This window comes from Trachemys scripta, unplaced genomic scaffold (assembly GCF_013100865.1).
Source record: "Trachemys scripta elegans isolate TJP31775 unplaced genomic scaffold, CAS_Tse_1.0 scaffold_26, whole genome shotgun sequence".
In the NCBI taxonomy this organism is placed as follows: domain Eukaryota; kingdom Metazoa; phylum Chordata; order Testudines; family Emydidae; genus Trachemys; species Trachemys scripta.
In genome coordinates, this window is record NW_023260511.1 from 3,162,693 (window position 1) to 3,179,702 (window position 17,010).

Below are 17,010 nucleotides of genomic sequence, written 5' to 3' on the forward strand. Positions count from 1 at the left end.
TGCCTGACTGCCGTGCTTGGGGCAGCAAAATACATAGAGCCGCCTCTGGCTGAGACTACCTCAGAGCCCGTTTTCCTGCCAGCTTGGGACTTCAGAACCCTGTCTTGTTGAGCCAGATATGCTAACCTGCTGCAACACAGATCCAGGGTCTGAACCACGTCCCCAAAGCTGTAGACTTAACTGAAAACAGCTTAGCATGTACTCCTGTCTCCAGCACCCAGACACACCCAATTCCCAATGGGGTCCAAACCCCAAATAAATCCGTTTTACTCTGTATAAAGCTTATACAGGGTAAACTCATAAATTGTCTGCCCTCTATAACACTGATAGAGAGAGATGCACAGCTGTTTGCTCCCCCAGGTATTAATTACTTACTCTGGTTAATTAATAAACAAAAGTGATTTTATTAAGTATAACAAGTAGGATTTAAGTGGTTCCAATAATAACAGACAGAACAAACTAAGTTACCAAGCAAGTCTAAGCCTAATATAGTAGGACACTGATAACAGGTAAATCTCGCCCTCAGAGATGTCCCAATAATCTTCTTTCACAGACTAGATTCCTTCCTAGTCTGGACGCAGTCCTTTTCAGACCAACATTGTGGCTTATGGCCTGGGTCCAGCAATCACTCACACCCCCATAGTTACAGTCCTTTGTTCTAGTTTCTTTCAGGCATCTCTTTGGGATGGAGAGGCCATCTCTTGAGCCAGCTGAAGACAAAATGGAGAGGCTTCCAGGGCCTTTTATATTCTCCCTCTTGTGGGCGGAAAGCCCTTTGTTCTTCTGTGCAAAATCACAGCAACAAGATGGAGTTTGTAGCCACCTGGGCAAGTCATATGTCCTTGAATGATTCAGCTTTTTGCAGGCCAGCGCCATTGTTTACATGTTAGTTTGAATGTTCCTAGGAAAGCTCAGATGTGGATTGGCATCTTCCAAAGTCCATTGTCAGTTGTTTCTTGATTGGGCACTTACTGAGAATAGTCCTTTCTCAAGAAGCTGACCAAATGCTTCACTGAGGCTACTTAGAATTAAACACATTGAGATACAAGTACATAGCAAATATTCATAACTTCGAATACAAAAATGATACACACATACAGACAGCATAATTATAACCAGCAAATTACAACCTTTCTGTAAGTCTCAGAGGGGTAGCTGTGTTAGTCTGGATCTGTAAAATGCGACAAAGAATCCTGTGGCAACTTATAGACTAACGGACATATTGGAGCATAAGCTTTCGTGGGTGAATGCCCACTTCATCAGATGCATGTAGTGGAAGTTTCCAGAGGCAGGTATAAATATGCAGGCAAGAATCAGTCTAGAGATAACGAGGTCAGTTCAATCAGGGAGGATGAGGCCCTCTTCTAGCAGTTGAGGTGTGTACACTAAGGGAGGAGAAACTGCTTTTGTAGTTGGCTAGCCATTTGCAGTCTTTCTTTAATCCTGAACTGATGATGTCAAATTTGCAAATGAACTGAAGCTCAGCAGTTTCTCTTTGAAGTCTGGTCCTGAAACCTTTTTTTTGCTGCAGGATGGCTACCTTTAAATCTGCTATTGTGTGTCCAGGGAGATTGAAGTGTTCTCCTACAGGTTTTTGTATACTGCCATTCCTAATATCTGACTTATGTCCATTTATCCTTTTACATAGGGACTGTCCAGTTTGGCCGATGTATATAGTAGAAGGGCATTGCTGGCACATGATGGCATATATAACATTGGTGGACATGCAGGTGAATGAACTGGTGATGTTGTGGCTGATCTGGTTAGGTCCTGTGATGGTGTCGCTGGTGTAGATATGGGGGCAGAGTTGGCATCGGGGTTTGTTTCATGGATTGGTTCCTGAGTTTGAGTTACTATGGTGCAGTGTGTGGTTGCTGGTGAGAATATGTTTAAAGTTGGCAGGCAGGGCTGGCTTTAGCAAGAGCGGGGCCCAATTCCTGGGAGCGTGGCTTGCTGCAAGCCCCGCCCCCAGGAATTGGGCCCCGCTCCGGCCGGAGCTCCAGCTGGGGTCGTGGGGCTTGGGTCTGGCCTGGAGCCGCTCAGCCAGGTCCGGGCTGGAGCTGAGCCGGGGGGCCGGGCCCGAGCCGGGCTGGACCCGGAGCCACTCAGCCGGGGCCGGGCTCGAGCCACGGGGGCCAGGCCGGGCCCAAGCCACTCAGCCGGGGACGGGCTGGAGTTGAGTCGGGGGACCGGGCCGGAGCCGAACCGGGCCGGAGCCGAGCCGAGCCACGGGGGCCGGGACGGAGCCGAGCTGGGGGGCCGGACATGGGCCAGGCCCGAACCGGGCCGTGGGGCCTGGGCCGGAGCCGAGCCGAGGTGCTCGGCCGGGGCTGGACTGGGCCGCGCCGCGCCTCCCCGGAGCCCTTCTCACACCCCCCACCACCCAGCTTACCTGGTGCTGCCTGCCCGCCCCTGCTTCTTTTCAGACTTCCCGCGAACCTCTGATTTGCGGGAAGCAGGGGCGGGGGAGGAGCAAGGGGTGGAGCGAGCAGGGGAGGGGAGGAGGGGGAAGTGAGCTGGAGGCGGGGTGGAGAGCTGCGGCGCGGGGCCCTCTTGGAGCGGGCCCAATTCAGCCAAATCGGCTGAATCGGCCTAAAGCCGGCCCTGTTGGCAGGTTGTCTGTGGGCGAGGACTGGCCTGGCTCCCAAGACCTGTGAAAGTGAGAGATCATTGTCCAGGATGGGTTGTAGATCACTGATGATGCATTGGAGAGGTTTTACCTGAGGACTGTAGGTGATGGCCAGTGGAGTTCAGTTGGTTTCTTTCTTGGGCTTGTCTTGCAGCAGGAGGCTTCTGGGTACACGTCTGGATCTGTTGATCTGTTTCCTTATTTCTTCATGCGGGTATCATAGTTTTGAGAATGCTTGGTGAAGATCTTGTAGGTGTTGGTCTCTGTCTGAGGGGTTGGAGCAAATGCGGTTGTACCTCAGCGCTTGGCTGTAGACAATGGATCCTGTGGTGTTTCCGGGATGAAAGCTGGAGGCATGAAGGTAGGCATAGCAGTCGGTGGGTTTTCAGTATAGGGTGGTGTTAACGTGACCAGATCAGCCACAACATCACTGATTCATTCACCTGCACGTCCACCAATGTAATATACGCCATCATGTGCCAGCAATGCCCCTCTGCTATGTACTTTGGCCAAACTGGACAGTCCCTATGTAAAAGGATAAATGGACATAAGTCAGATATTAGGAATGGCAGTATACAGAAACCTGTAGGAGAACACTTCAGTCTCCCTGGACACACAATAGTAAATTTAAAGGTAGCCATTCTGCAGCAAAAAAACTTCAGGACCAGATTTCAAAGAGAAACTGCTGAGCTTCAGTTCATTTGCAAATTTGACATCATCAGCTCAGGATTAAACAAAGACTGTGAATGGCTAGCCAACTACAAAAGCAGTTTCTCTTCCCTTGGTGTTCACACCTCAACTGCTAGAAGAGGGCCTCATCCTCCCTGATTGAACTGACCTCGTTATCTCTAGACTGATTCTTGCCTGCATATTTATACCTGCCTCTGGAAACTTCCACTACATGCATCTGACGAAGTGAGCATTCACCCACGAAAGCTTATGCTCCAATACGTCCGTTAGTCTATAAGGTGCCATGTGACTCTTTGTAACCTTCCTGTAGACACCATACTTGACTTCCTTTGTACAAGATTTGGTGCAACTATAGGACCTTGGTTGCAACAATTATCTATACAGTCACAGTTCATGTCAATAACGTCACACTGGGTCTTTTCTTCTGGGGCAGGGCTGGGAGTGGCCAGGCTTGGCTGGGAACCAAGGGTCTCCAGTCCATCCAGCTGCGGTGGGTAACACCCAACGTTAGCTCCATTGACTGCAGCTCATTTAGTGCCAGGCTTGGCATGTCCACACACAGACTCACCCCAAAATACCCACAGCGGGTTCCCTCACAGCGTCCATGGTTTCAGTGCAGGTCTGTGTGTGGGGTGGCCGTAGTGCTCCCCTGCCAATGGGGAGAGCTGGGCAGCAGGGACACCCGTGGGGATTCAGAGTGCACCATACATGTGAACAATGCGCTGTGTACAAGGGGCTCTGAGCTGATCACCTCTGCAGCACTGACCAGGGGCTCCCAGGGAGCTGCTAAGTGCTGCTGGCTCGCTGTCTGCCCATGACCACATCAGGGGGTTCTCTGGCACCCCTCTCCTCCCTCCACACATAGAGACCCTGCAGGGACCCCTCAGATCGTGTCTAAGGGTCACTCCCCATTGCTAGGCAGCCAGCACCTGCCACTCAGGGCTCCCCCTGACTACTGCTCCCTTACTCCTCTGTCCCTTTGCAGCCTGAAAAGCCTGCTGCAGCCCTTTTGAGGGCCACATGGCCCATATGCTTGTTCTAAACCCTGCCTGACCGACGGCCTCATGGCCCCAGAGCTTGGAGCCGATTCATCAGCTGAAAATTGCCCCAAGAGGGACTCCAGGAAATCTACACGGCCCCGGCCAAGATGGGCATAATGGTGGGGAGCAGCCAGGGAGTCCATGGGGTGACCAGCTGGACACAGAGAGGGAAAGGCATGTGTGGAGGATAGAGGCATTTTCTAGGCTCTGCCAGTATCCGGCCCAGCCTGGGTTCCCAGTGCAGCGACTCTGCCAATAAAGCTACTGGAGGCAGGGGACGGGGAGGACACAGCACATAGACCCTCAGTACAGGGAGCCCCTCCCGACACTCAGCTGTGTATGTTCCCTGCCTGCCTCCTGCGCCTCTCCCAACTGTATGTCTCTGAGAAACTGCCTCTCCCAAACATTCCCTCCCTCCCTCCTCCTGCCATATGACCAGCCTCTTTACCCAAACACCCCCAACCTGCCCTCCTGGGATGTGGGAGCTGGTTAGCAGACAGGGCGAGAAGTAAAGAGGCTGGGGACGTTAAGTTGAATTTCCACCCTGGGCAAAGACTTTACAATTGAGCCTTAATGATGAATGTTCAGATTTCCAGCCCTGACACATTGTGAGCAGATGTGGGCCAAAAATCCAGTTTTATTTGGGTGAAATATATGCAAAGAAACTGAGTGTGAGCTGATGGAGATGTACAGTCCTAGCCGGATCTTTGAAAACAGAGAGAAAACACACGGCATCACTGATACCCCATGTGCTTATTACTCCCTGCAGGGAACGAGTCCAGCGCAGCACCAGCAACACTCCTGAAGATCATATTGAATGTAAGAGCTTTTGGAGAGTATTGGGGTTACTAGGGTCACGTAAACATGAGGAAGAAATGCGGGGGCTGGGAGTAAATGTGTTAATTGGTAGGGGATGGACAGATCCCAGATCAGACTTTCTGACCAGTCAAGAGTTAGAACAACAAACTGCATGTGATCAAAGTGAATGAGGAGAAAGAGTTCTTGGGGCGCCAGGGCTTGTGCATCTGAGTCCCTGAGGTTCCTTTGTCCCACCCTTTGCCGTAATACCCAGTCCGGCATTGCATTGGCTTACAGGACTGAGCCAAAGTGTTACCACTTCCGATCCTTCATGGAAAGGGCACATCCTGGGGAAGGCTCCCACTGGAAAGTGTTCCACCCCCTTCACTGGGAGCTGGCTCTGCCCAGTGCTGACCAGTCCTTCCTGCTGTGTGCAAATGTGGACCAGGATGTGGCAACACAGCAATAAGTCCCAACAGACTGTGCCTTGTCTGGCAATTGGTGCCCATCTGTTGGCTATATTGTGAGGCCCAAGGCTGAGATACGTACATGGGGGATATTCTTATCTCAGGGAGTGTGAGGTTGGAAGTTTAAAGAGAGAAAACTCTTGTTTAAAAAAACCCTAAATGTGCAAAGTGTTTGGAAGCCCTGAGGAGTGTCACATCCCAGAGGGAGATTTAGCCCCCTGAGAAGCACAGTCACACACAACTCTGTTCTACTTAATTATAAATTAATCCAGTGGATCACTAAATCGTCAACCTGGTTGAAAAATAGTTTTTTTTTTCTGTGGAACATTTAGATAAAAATGATTTTTCTTTAGTTTTTCTCATAATTTTCTGTGGGAAATTTCAACTTTTCAGTGAAATATCTAAAATTGAAATATTTCAACTGAAAAAGAAAATATTTTGATTCAAGTTGGTGCAAGAGTGCCTTGTGGGAGCTGTAGTTCAGGGGCTTCCTGCTCCTGGTCTCCTTTTTGAGCTGGGATCTCTGGCTCTCCCAGGATGTACCACTTTCTCCCCAATTGGTGATGGTAAGCAGTACATCATGGGAGTCCCTGGCTGTGGTGCATCATGGGAGATGAAATCCAGCCATACAGCCCTGCCTGTAGAGGAGAATATCAGCACAAGCACAGACAACTCAGGCCTCCCCATGTTGGGGGGGGGGCACAATCTAAAGGGGAGGACACGTGACCTCCCCCTCACATGTCTCCTCTGCCCAGCGACTTCCTCGCCCTGTGCCCAGCCCGGGGCCACCACACTCTCCCTTCCCCACGTTACCTGCAGGGCTCTGTCTTTCTCCTGCTGCGCCTCCTCCCTGACACGATTGGCCGGGTTCCCTGGCATCCGGGCCCGGATGGGGAGTGGGAGGGAGCCACTTCTTGTGTGGCTCAAGCTGGCCACTCCATGTTGCTGACTCTTTGCAATGCAGCAGCTGCCTGACAGAGCCTGGCTGGGAGGCGGTGGGCCACCCCACACCTGGGCCCAGCTGCCGGGGTCTGGGGACGAGTGATCCAGAAACATGCTGGGAGGTAGAGGGGCTCACTCGGCCCCGATCTCTGGCAGCTGGACCCAGGCATGGGGGGGTGGGGAGGAAGGTGCTGCCACCACCTCCCCAGCCAGGCTCTTGCAGGCAGCCATCATGCTGCACAGAGCAGTGACCTGGAGCGGCCAGCATGAGAAGTGCTTGGTCCCGCCCCTTCCACTTCCCGCCCGGGCCTAGCTGCCAGGGACAGGGGTGAGCGTGCCAGGGGGCAGGTGCAGCGGGAGAAGGACAAAGCCCCTCTCCCTCCCTCTTGGCAGGCCAATCTTGAGGGGGCTCTTGACCCTATATGCCCCCCCCACACACTTGTTACCTCTGCTGCACAAGTCCATTGAACTACAAGTCCCATGCAGCACCATGATTGTATTTTTAATCATAATATTTCTGGGGTTGGTCAAAATATTTCAGTTTTTTGAGAAGATATTGAAATTTTCTGCCATAAGCTGATTCTGTTTGTGACAAAATAGCTCTGTGGTGTGGAAACCCAGACAGACAGTTTCCACTGAACATCTTCAACAGCCACATTAAATCCTTCTGTTTCGGTATCCCCTAGCGACCTGCTCAGGATCAGGCCCCATTGTGCTCAGTGCTGCCCAAGGGGGAGCCCTGCCCTGGCTGGGGGAGAGGTAGGAGCCATGGGGTTATAATTTGTGCTCAGCGAGGTGCCTTCCCTTAAGGGCATTTTCACCCAAGTGACAATGTGTAACTGTCATTCTCTCCCCAGATGCCTCCGTGAATTGGGTGGGAAGCATCAGGGTGAGTCTCAGCTTTTATTAATGACAAAGTGAAGTGATAGAAAAGAGCGATTTGTTTGCCTGTTCCAGCTCGGCAGAGACCCATGGGCTTGGAACATGGATTTACTCAGGATTCCCAGGGTTCAGGTTGTGTCTGCTACCCTGGTCTCTCTGCTGAAGCCACAGATCTCCACCCATGTCCCAGGAGCAGGTAGCTGCCTCCCACATCTACTGTTAGCCCGGCCAGTCAGGCCCTGCCCCCCACAGACATGCATTCAGGAAAGAGGAAAATATCCTTCCCAAACTCCACATCACAGCAATAGGGGAGGATTGCCCACAGCCTGAAAATCTATCCAGCTAGAGGGGCTTTCCCCCACAAGCCTCTGCAGTCAGACAAACAACCAAGGCAGAGATGTTCAATATTTCAAAGTTCCCAAATTCTCTGGGAATTCTCCAAAATGTTAACCATGTGGCAATCAGCTCCGGTGAGAAGGATCCTATTAGTGAAGCCCCAGCACCACTCGTTGGTTAACCCCCCACCACGGGCCTCCCAAAGGGGAAGGAAGACAGGCAAGGGGTGAAATCCTGGGAGTTTCCAATTGATTTCAATGAGGGCCGAATTTCCCCCAATGGGTTTGTATGGGATTTAGGTGTCAGTGGGGTGTGCACGGTCTCATACTGCTAGCAGCGGCTGTGCCGTGGTGCACACACCCTGGGTACCATGTTAGTGGCAGGGAAAACTGCTAACACAGAGATTCCTTCCCCCAATTGCTTCCTTACGATAATGATTTATCACTACTCCAGCTGATATTGGCGTAACCTTTCTGTCAAGTGGAGTCAGCAGCAACCAGGGCCAGGTTCAATATCTAGGAGTTCCTTTCAACACTACAACACAGAACCAGCTTGAGCCCCCACCTAGTTATGTGGGAAAATTACACACCACCACTGCATGCCTCTGAGAGGCAAAACTTCCCCTCTCACAAGCACAGAGTCTGAGTGTAGAAAAGAAACTTTTAATAAAAGGAGGGAAGTCACCGGACATTAACTTGGCAAAATGCCGCAAGCAGGATTCATAAACATAAAATCATGAGCCAAACACCCACCCAGAGTACGTTGGGCAGTGACCTTTTGCCTCTGGTTCTAGAGTCCAACAACCAAAAGTTCCTTTAACATGTCCCTCCCTTCTCCCTCCACCACACCCCACTCACTCTTCTTGTCTTTGGTCAGTGAAGACCCCGAGTTCAAGGGTGCATGTGTTCATCTCCCACCTTGCTCGCTCTGCTATGTAGGCACTTGCTTTGGGGCTACTCTGCTCCACCAGCTGCCTCATGAGATATCACCAATGCACCCTTACCCCCTTCTGTGATCTCTGTGGGTTGGTCTCTTGACTTTCCACCCAACTCTCAGCTCTTGCAGGGGGAATCATAGAATATCAGGGTTGGAAGGGACCTCAGGAGGTCATCTATAGTCCAACCCCCTGCTCAAAGCAGGACCAATCTGTAACTAAATCCCTGAATGGCCCCCTTGAGGATTGAATTCACAACCCTGGGTTTAGCAGGCCAATGCTCAAACCACTAAGCTATCCCTCCCCTCTCACTGCTAAAGCAGGCTGGGCAGAAACACTGATCCACAATGAATGATTTCAGCTCTAGGGATCACTGGACAAAACAGACTCCTAATGGAGCCTTGATTAGCTCTAATTTTGAACAGTGGGGAGGCACGTGTCAAACCATGCCTATGACTCCATTAAGCGGAGGCCACCAGGCAGGAATATCTGTCTTCACTCCCTCTTGCTCTTCACTGGAGTCTGGCTTCAGTTCAGTTCAGTTGAGGGTGACACCATCAGTCAGGGCAGGCTAAGCACAGTTCTGCTGCCCTTTACTCATACAATAAAGATAAGAACATGTCATCACCCTGCATTCAGAAGAGATTTGTAACCCAACACCAGCCAAAGTTGGTCACTTTGACAACACAGCCCTGTCTGCTCATACCTAGGCAGAGTGGGTGTGTTTGTATAAATACAGTGTGATCCCCTCCCCAGCTCATCACTAGCTGTCAGAGGAGAGCTCATTCACACCTTGCTTACATTGGCAATGAACAATCCCTTGGATTTTTATTCCTCCTCCTCTTATGTTGCATGGGAGGAGCTTGGGCCACTGAAGTTCTGTCCTTTTATTATTATTTTAATATGTAAAAATTATCTAAAGCAGTGTCACAAAGAGAAGAGCTGTGCACTGCTATCAGGGAGGGATCGCTGGTGTCCTTGGAGTTAAGGTTGAAGTTAACATCCTGTTATCAACCTGATTTTCACATCCCCCTTCTCTTCTACAAAACCAGTCCTGCGGACATAAAAGTTTCATTGTCATGTCTCATCACTAGAGAAATTTTGTTCTCAAAGCTTGGGACAAACAACTTAAAGGATCTCAGAAAGATGGAGTCTCATACTAACAAACTGGTTTATCTCTTAGAGCTTTTAGTAAATTACTCTATGACAGGGTACTACTTACAGAGATATTTATGACTCATTTCATGTGAATTCAGAAGTTGCTTGAACCCTCTCAAAATTTTATATATTGGTCCCCCTTTTGACCTATGCAACTGGCCAATATTTGGAGTCTTGTGGGTTGTTCTGTTGAGAGGAGAAAGTGATGACAGAGTCAGGTATGTTGGTTGATTCAACCCCACATATTTACAAAGACTCAACAGAGTGCTGTTTCCCTGGACACAACAGGAACCAGACAACAGAAGGCACTTTCTGTGCTCCTGGCTCCAAGCCTCTTTCCAGCCAGCACTCTGCCCAAAAGCTCCTGCATTTGTTATCAGACCACGAAGAATTCTGTTGGAGTACATGGGCATGCTGCTCCCAGCCTTGCCTGCGGTCTTGTCCTTGTGGGGTGGTTTCCCATTGCTTCAGCAGGAACTAAACAAAAGGGCATTTAATGATTACCATATTTAACATGAATGGAAGGTGCTTATCACAGCCACCAAATTCAACAATGTGCTGCAACTGCCCATAGATTAATGACACACTTCTTGGGAGCCAGCCAAGCTCCTGGAGAAGAATAGTATACTAAACAGTTCATAGAACCATTATAAATATCACCATTAATAACATCAGTACACAGAAGAATCCTTATTTCAGGTAAGAACACCCCATCGCAGGGAGAACCTGGCACTATTTCTAGGGTGTCGGCTGGCATGGAAAAAGAGAGGAGGCTCCTCTGCCCAGCTGACAGGTGTCAGGGAAAAGTCCATCTGCCCTAACTGGGTGGGCAGAAAAGGGCCAGACCAAGACTGCGGAGGGGGGGCGGGGGCGGTTACGTAGAAAGTAGAACCGTTGTTTTTTTCCAACCTACATGTGCATTAGAACTGCTTCTCATGTACATACAGCAGTGCTGTCAGATGGACATTTTCTGGCTTCATTTCCCTGGCTTCAGGCTGGCTTAGCAGAAAAGTAACATTACTGTGTTTTATCTTAAAGCATCCACGGCCCCAGAGAGAAGAGACGCCGACATACGCGGCCATCGCTCTGCAGCAGGACAGATGTCATTAATGCTCCATTTGCTGAAATGCAGGACTCGTCAGTGCGCAGCTGCATCACAGAACTTCCCAAAATCAGAGGCAACTGTAGGGACGTGCAGCAAGGACATGGGGGACTTTCTCTGGAGTTGTGCATTTGATTTTTCCTTCCTAAGTGACGTACTTTGCACTTGTCTTTATTGGATTTCATCTCATTTGATTTCAGACCAATTTTCCAGTTTGTCAAGGTCATTTTAAATTCTAGTCCGGTCCTCCAAAGAGCTTGTAACCCTTCCCTGCTCAGTCTCATCTGCAGATTTTATAATATACTCTCTGCTCCATTATTCAAGTCACTAATGAAAATATTGAATAGTACCAGACCCAGGACTACAGTTTGTCGGATCCTTCTAGATACACCCTCCCCATTTGACAGTGAACTATTAACTATGCTCTGAGCATGGTCTTTTAACCAGCTGTGCACCCAGCAGATAGTAATTTCATCTTCATCACATTTCCCTAGCTTGCTTCTAAGCATGTCATGTGGGATTCATAGAATATCAGGGTTTGAAAGGACCTCACGAAGTCATCTAGTCCAACCCCCTACTCAAAGCAGGATCAATCCCCAGACAGATTTTTGACCCACATCCCTAAATAGCCCTCTCAAGGATTGAACTCACAACCCTGAGTTTAGCCCACCAATGCTGAAACCACTGAGCTATCCCTCCTCCCAAGAGTCAGAAGTCTTGCTAAAATCAAGATATATCCTTGCTATTGCTTCCCTACAGCCACTAGGCCAGTAACCGTATCAAAGAAGGAAGCTAGGTTGGTTTGTCATGATTTGTTCTTGAAAGATGCATGCTGGCTATTCCTTATAACCCTGTTATCCTCCAGGTGCTTATCACCTGATTGTTTGATAATTTGATCCAGTATCTTGCCAGGTATGGAAGTTAGATTGACTTGTCTATAACTCACTGGTTCCCATTTGCTTTTTTAAATATAGGTGCTATGATTTCCCTCCTCCAGGCCTCTGGAGGTGCAGGGGGAAAAAAACAAACACATTGGCTAATTGCTCTTGATACCCTTTGAACCCAGGCAGACAGAGCACAGTGGATTAGCAATCCAGTGCCTTAGCTACTCAATTACTTTATCGTCCAAAAGGGCCCCTTTGCCACCAGCTGTGCCTTGGTCGGCCAAGGTCAGGTGCCTAAGCCAGGGTAGAGAAGACATAGCAGGAAAGGCCTGCAAGCTGACCAGTGGTGTAGAGGGATCATGAAAGAGTTCCCTTCTTGTAAACTGGGTTTAAGTCCTACCTGGTGTAGGAAGTGCTGTGTCATTCAATTTGTGGGGAGTTTTCTTCTTTTGACAACTGTAAGGCTTAGCTGGGCGAAGAGGCACGCAAGAGCAAGCCAGTGGCTGTCTCCAGCAAAAGAAGAAGGCGTGGCCAACAACCAAAGGGGAATTTGAACATGTGTATAGCGCACAATAGATTAGTAGTCTATTACCTTACTCACTCAGCTATCTTGGGTGATGTGGTTATAAACTTGGTATCTCTCCAGGCCAGCCCTATTTTTTCTTCTCTACATTCACATGGGTCCCTGCTCTTGGGTGACTAAATGACAAATGTGTGAAAGATGCTCCATTGGGAAAGAGGCAGCCAAGGAATTAAGACTGAATATTTGTAATTGGCATGGGTGGGTTTGAATCCCACCTTTGTTGCTAGCCAGCCTTTCCTTTGGCAGTGGTGAGCACTGGCTCCTTTCTCTTCAGGCCAGGGGAATGGATTCTTCCTAAAAAAGGGGGAGCCATGAGGTCTCACCCCCTCCGTGGCCACATCCCTGCCCCTCTCTTTCCCCGGAGGCCTGGCCCCTGGCCCCTCCACCTGCCCGCAGTGAGGGGCCCAAGAATAGTCCCCGGCCCATGTCCCCATTCCCAGTTCCCCCGCCCAGGGCAGATGGCGGGTGCATGGTTCCCCACAGATGCCCACGCGGCTTGCCCCAACCCAGTCCAGCTTCTGGCTTGGCCTGGGGGCAGGGGGACTTGGGGGCTGAAGAGCCACAGGAAGACCATGGTAAGAGCTGCAAAAATTGGGCTGGCCAGGCCCATCCACTTGCAAACGTGGGAGGGCCATGGCCCCTTGTCCTCCTCTGCCTCTCCAGCATCCCTGCTTCAGGCTCTCACTACCCCAGCATGACAGGAAAAAAATGGTTGTAGCCGTGTAGGTCCCAGGATAGCAGAGCCGTGTAGCTCAAAAGCGTCTCTTTCACCAGCAGAAGTTGGGCCAATAGAAGGTTTGACCTCTCCCGCCTTGTCTGGCTAATAAAAACCAGACACACCCAACAAACCGGGGGGCCCAGAAGTCCCTGTGCCAGCTGGACTCCAGGCCGACTCATAAAGGTGGGAATTTTGCATGGTGCCTCTCCAGTGCTGGCGCCTCAGCAGGCAGAGCCCGTCTCTTCCCCACGCTCACTCGGGCGTCTGGCCGCAGCTGAGCAATGCCAGTGTAACCCCCATGTTTGCATTTCAGGGCGTGGTGAGGTCACTAGGGGAGCAAACAGTCTGAGGCTACGTGGGCCCTTTGCTCTGTGGGCTGGAGACTTGCTGTAGCCTGGCGGGGCCCTGCTGAGACGGGCCGAACCCTCCAGCCCTGGGTGCGGCGAGCTCGGGGGATGGGCCGGAGCCGCCTGCAGCGACTTGGGAAATGCCTGTGGGAAGGAGGCGCCTTCCGAGCAGAGTCAGCGACGGGACCGTCAAGGGGAGCGGGAACAGCCAACTGCCACCTGGGGGGGCGATGGGGGGAGACCAATTGTCACTTCGGGGAGTGGCAGAAGAGAGGGGGGGAAGGGGGAGCCCAACTGTCCTGAGAGGGGATCTCAATAGCTGTGTGGTGGGGGTGTCAGGAAAAGCCCTCAGATAAGTGGGGGACAGAGGGATGGAGGGAGGGGACGGGGATTGGGCAGAGGGAAGGGGGGTAGAAATGGGGAGGGGGAGGAGAAGGGAATGGGGTGGAGATGGGGGAGGAGAACGGGATGGAAAGGGATGAGGCGAGAATGAGGGGAGGGGAGAGGAGCAGGATAGAAATGGGGGTGTGGGGTAGGAGAGCCCTGATGGGGCCGAGGCGAGCCGCCCTTTTGGTCCCCGGGCACCTGTGGGTCTCCCTCCCAAAACACATAACGTTGCTCCTGAAAGTATAATCAAAGCCCTCGTCTTTCGCAACTCCCCCCTTTGTGGGACAGGGACCCACTGACAGGGAGGGCGCTTGTAGCGGGTGATCTCTTTTGTCACATGGGATATGCTGGGAGCCCCAAGTGACAGAGGTCCCAAGCTGCTGGGAGCTGTACGGCAGAGACACCCCCCCCATGCTGCCTTCAGAAGACGTGAGCCCCACCCTGACTCTGCAGGGCACATCCCTGAGCCGAGCGGCCACTCCAGGCTCAGTATCAAGGGTTTCAACCATTATTGATGGGTGTTTTTCTGCAGATGTTGGTGCTGGGTTTACAGGCTTCTGAGATATGCCCGTGACTGTGTGTTATTGAAGGGTCAGTTGTGGCTGGGTGAATAATTGATGTTTTGTTACAGCAGCAAACTGGAAACTCAGAGCAGGTATTCGGGTCGGTTCCAAACATGTTTGGAATTAGTCAGGAAATCTGGAAAGTCTATTTTGGGTCATAGAAAACGTTTAATTCAAGGCAGCTTCCTAAAAGTGCCTGCCCCTCCCAACCTTTGCCCAGGGGTGAGGGCCCTTGCCTGGGATTTGGGAGACCCACATTTGCAACCCCTTTGGAGCAGAGTCTTGAACTCTGGAGTGTGCTGCTCTCAGGTGGAGGCTGTTCCACTTTGCATAACTACTTAAATATTACTTGGGGCAAAGTGTCAGCGAGTGAGAATGACTCTATAGGCTGAGAATTGAGGGGCTCACCTGAGTGGTAGGAGCTATGGATTCAAATTCCTCCTCTGAACAAGAAGAAAGAAGTTTTGAGTCAGCGTCTCTTAGCTTCTGAGTGCCTTAATCACCAGGCTGGAGAGACATTCCTTATGCTCTTTGTTCCAAAGAATAGCAAATTATTAGTTGCTATTAAGCGGTTAAACACACACTTCTGAAGCTGGCTTTAAAAGTATAGAAAAATCCTTTGCCCAACTAAAACTAATTGGGTCAAATTTGTGAATAGTTTTGAATTGGCCCAAACTGCATTTTTCAGCAAGTAAAGTTTTCGTGCAGAAATTTCCGCCCAGCTCTATTTGAGTACATAAACTGGTTTATTGTTGTAGGGTTGTTGCTGAGTGCCGGGACTGCACACAAAGTGGTTTGTTTGAAGGTTTGTGACTGCTGGGGTTGCATTTTGATCTATTTTTGTAGGAGCATCCATGAGCCCTGGGACACTTTAGATGTGGGATTGTTATTGTAGGGTTGTCCATATGTACTGAGGCTACTCATATGTTAGGGCTGCTTGCATACTGCTTTGTTATCATTGGGTCTTTTTGTGAGCTCTGGGGACCACTCCCAATGGCTTGTTATTGTAGGATTGCTTGTGAATTCTGGAGCTGTTGTCACACTGGTTTGTTATTGTAGGGCTGCTTGAGAGTGCTGTGGATGCGATCACACTGATTTATTATTGTCGGGTTGTTTGTGAGTCCAGGGGCTGGAGTCGTACTGGATTGTTATTGTCGGTTGCTCATGAATGCTGGGTTTGTTGTTAATAACAATAGTGAAGTGGAATGAGAACCTCCAGTTATTTCCATGTGTAAATTGCCACCCTGCTCAGAGTGAAACTCCCACATGGGGTGGGGCTGTTCAATGGGGCAGGGGAGGTGACTTCACTGTTGGGGGGAGGCCTCCCTGTATTTCTCTGTTTTCTTTATTCCAGAGCATAAGAACATAAGAATGGCAATACTGGGTCAGACCAAAGGTCCATCTAGCCCAGTATCCTGTCTTCCAACAGCAGCCATTGCCAGGTGCCCCAGAGGGAATGAACAGAACAGGTAATTATCAAGTGATCCATCCCCTGGTGCCCATTCCCAGATTCTGGCAAACAGAGGCTAGGGACACCATTCCTGCCCAGAAGCAGGAACTCCTTGTCTCCACCAAAGTCATCCCTCGGGGGGTTGGGTATTTTTATAAACCCCACTGCTGGGATAAGGGCAGGTCTGTGGCTTTGGGGCCTTCCTCCCTAAAGATCCCCCTATTTCTCCTAGAGCAGAGTGAGTGAGCAGCTGAAGCCACTCATAGCCAGGGTCTCCCTCATATCAGGACCCCCCCCCACTGTGACATGTGACTGAGGGGAGTGGGGGCAGTCGCAGTGGCAGACACACCCTTAATGTGCTGCTGGAGGAAAGGAGGCTTTGCCCTATCCCCGTGTCTGTGCCCTGGAGCAGAAGCCAAAGCTCTTGAACCTGAGATGTCAGAAAATGCCAGAGAGCGGCGGTCCAGATCCTGGAGGATGCAGCAAGCCGGAGCAGGGGCAGCGAGGTGAGCACACTGGATTTTTAAATCATTTATCTACTGGGTGTTTGACAGCGTCAGCACTGGTTTAAACATTTTTTTGCACTTCTTCTGTACATTAGCCTGTATAGTTTGTGGTTGTCTTTTAGGTGCTGGGGCTGCACATGCTGCTTTGTTATTTTAGGGTCAGACACTGTCTGTGCACACACTGGTTTGTGGTCATTTCCATGTCTGCTTTAAGATTTGCGCTGGTTGTTAACACCCATATGAAGCACACAAATGTTACTTGCCCTGGTTTTAGAGAGGGAAACTGAGGCTCCCAGACAGGAGGGAACTTACCAAAGCTCACATGGTGAGTCAGTGACACAGTTGGGAATAGAATCCAGTAATCCACCAAGCCCTGGGCGTTAGCCCCAAGATCCTTCTTCCCGCCCTCTGCAATGAGACGACTCATGTTTTGTCAGTGCATGGAACTGACACTCTCAGGAGTGGTACTGGGGTGGGAGGGAGCTTGCAGGGGTTATAGCCACTCCAAAATTTGCCTTAGCCCCCCTGTAGCCACCCTTCCCAGCACAAAGATCAACATTACACAGAAGTAAGGATGGCATTGAATGGTATTGC